This window comes from Mercurialis annua, linkage group LG1-X (assembly GCF_937616625.2).
Source record: "Mercurialis annua linkage group LG1-X, ddMerAnnu1.2, whole genome shotgun sequence".
Taxonomy (NCBI): domain Eukaryota; kingdom Viridiplantae; phylum Streptophyta; class Magnoliopsida; order Malpighiales; family Euphorbiaceae; genus Mercurialis; species Mercurialis annua.
The window spans coordinates 32,519,437-32,521,551 of record NC_065570.1 but is presented as its reverse complement, the minus strand read 5'-3'; the positions used below and the strand labels follow the sequence as shown (position 1 = coordinate 32,521,551).

The 2,115-nt window shown below is 28.4% G+C and overlaps 1 pseudogene; it reads left to right on the top strand.

The window, feature by feature from the left end:
• Positions 1 to 1,604, top strand: part of LOC126665984 (acetyl-coenzyme A carboxylase carboxyl transferase subunit beta, chloroplastic-like) — a 2,213-nt pseudogene extending 609 nt beyond the window's left edge.
• The last annotated feature ends 511 nt before the right edge of the window (positions 1,605 to 2,115 follow it).

The following is a 2,115-nucleotide window of genomic DNA, read 5'->3' as shown; positions in this document are numbered from 1 at the left end:
ACTAGTACGAATGGTAGCGATTTAACTATAAGAGAAAGTTCTAATGATCTCGATATAACTCAAAAATACAAGCATTTGTGGGTTCAATGCGAAAATTGTTATGGATTAAATTATAAGAAATTTTTGAAGTCCAGAATGAATGTTTGTGAACAATGCGGATATCATTTAAAAATGAGTAGTTCAGATAGAATTGAGCTTTCGATTGACTTAGGCACTTGGATCCTCTGGATGAAGATATGGTATCTTTAGATCCTATTGAATTTCATTCAGAAGAGGAACCTTATAAGGATCATATTGATTCTTATCAAAGAAAGACAGGATTAACCGAGGCCGTTCAAACAGGTACAGGTCAACTAAACGGCATTCCTGTAGCAATTGGAGTTATGGATTTTCAGTTTATGGGGGGTAGTATGGGATCCGTAGTAGGTGAGAAAATTACTCGTTTGATCGACTATGCTACCAATAAATTTTTACCTATTATTTTAGTGTGTGCTTCCGGAGGAGCGCACATGCAAGAAGGAAGTTTGAGCTTGATGCAAATGGCTAAAATATCTTCTGCTTTATATGATTATCAACCGAATAAAAATTTATTTTATGTATCAATCCTTACATCTCCTACAACGGGCGGGGTGACAGCTAGTTTTGGTATGTTGGGGGATATCATTATTGCTGAACCTAACGCCTATATTGTATTTGCAGGTAAAAGAGTAATCGAACAAACATTTAATAAGACAGTACCTGAAGGTTCACAATCAGCCGAATTTTTATTTCATAAGGGCTTATTCGATTCAATTGTACTACGTAATCTTTTAAAAGGCGTTCTGAATGAGTTACTTCAGCTTCATGATTTTTTTTCCTTTGACTCATAAATCAAGTAGAGTCTGAAGTTAAATAGTTAAATTAATGAAATTGCAATTCGTTAATTTCTTTATTTTTTTTTCTGGCGAGCCGGTATTTTTTTAGCAGAATCAAAGGAAAAATATGAAGAATGGATTTTTGTGACATAACATAAGAGAAAATTGTAGAAAGAATCATGCAGATAAATTTTTTTTTACCGGTATTCCAGATTACTAATTAAGAAACCCCTATCAACAAGAAAAAAAAGTGAATCCTTTTTTTCGTAAAAAAATGGGCAAGGTATAATAAATAAAAAGAAAACGAACTTAACTTCATGCTCTTTCTTTTCTTACCTACGCATAGAAAATAGAGAGTCTTGCATATTTCTATATCTCCTGGGACTCCCTTTTTTACTAAAAAAATGGACGGATCAGATTATAAATTATAACGGATTTTTGGGGAATTTATAACGGTAAAAAGTCTTTCTTTTTATTAAATTATTAAAGTAAAATTCAAAAAAAAATTCAAAAATGAAAGTTAGAAAAAAAAGATAATACAAAGAAGAATAATAAATAAATGGATTATCCTATTTCATGTAGAAATATGAATAAGTCATTTAGTTAGTTCTGCACTCTTCGCACTTTAGTCTATATCCTCACTTAGATATACTTAGTATAATTAAATTATATACAAATTTTAATGATTATAAGAAATCTTTCTAATAACTTCTAATAACGAATAATAGAATAATTAATACTAATTATTATTAATATTATATTAATATTTAATAGGGTTAATTCCTAAAAAAATCACGAACTTTACAAGAAGTTTCATTTTAATCATGACCTTTAAAAGTTTCCATTTAATGGCATGAACTTTCATTTTGTTTCAAATCTATCATTTCAGTGTATTTTTGTTGACTAAATTCTTCAATAAACCATTAATGAAAGACCCAAATTATAAATCGACATTAAATCTTATTATCTTTTAGTTAGAGTATGTAGGATTAGGAATTTTTGGTTCGATAAAATACACCGGGTTTTACTTTGGCGATAGATTTGAAACAAAATGAAAGTTCGTGCCTTTAAATGACAACTTTTAAAGTTCATGATTAAAATGAAACTTCGTGTATTCGTGATTTTTTTAGAAATTAACCCTATTTAATATTCCATCGATTAAATCGAAAGAATAAAATTCAATATAATATAAAAAAATATTCAAATATATTCAATTTATAGAAATCAAATTTATATAAAAATATTCAATTCAAATAAATAA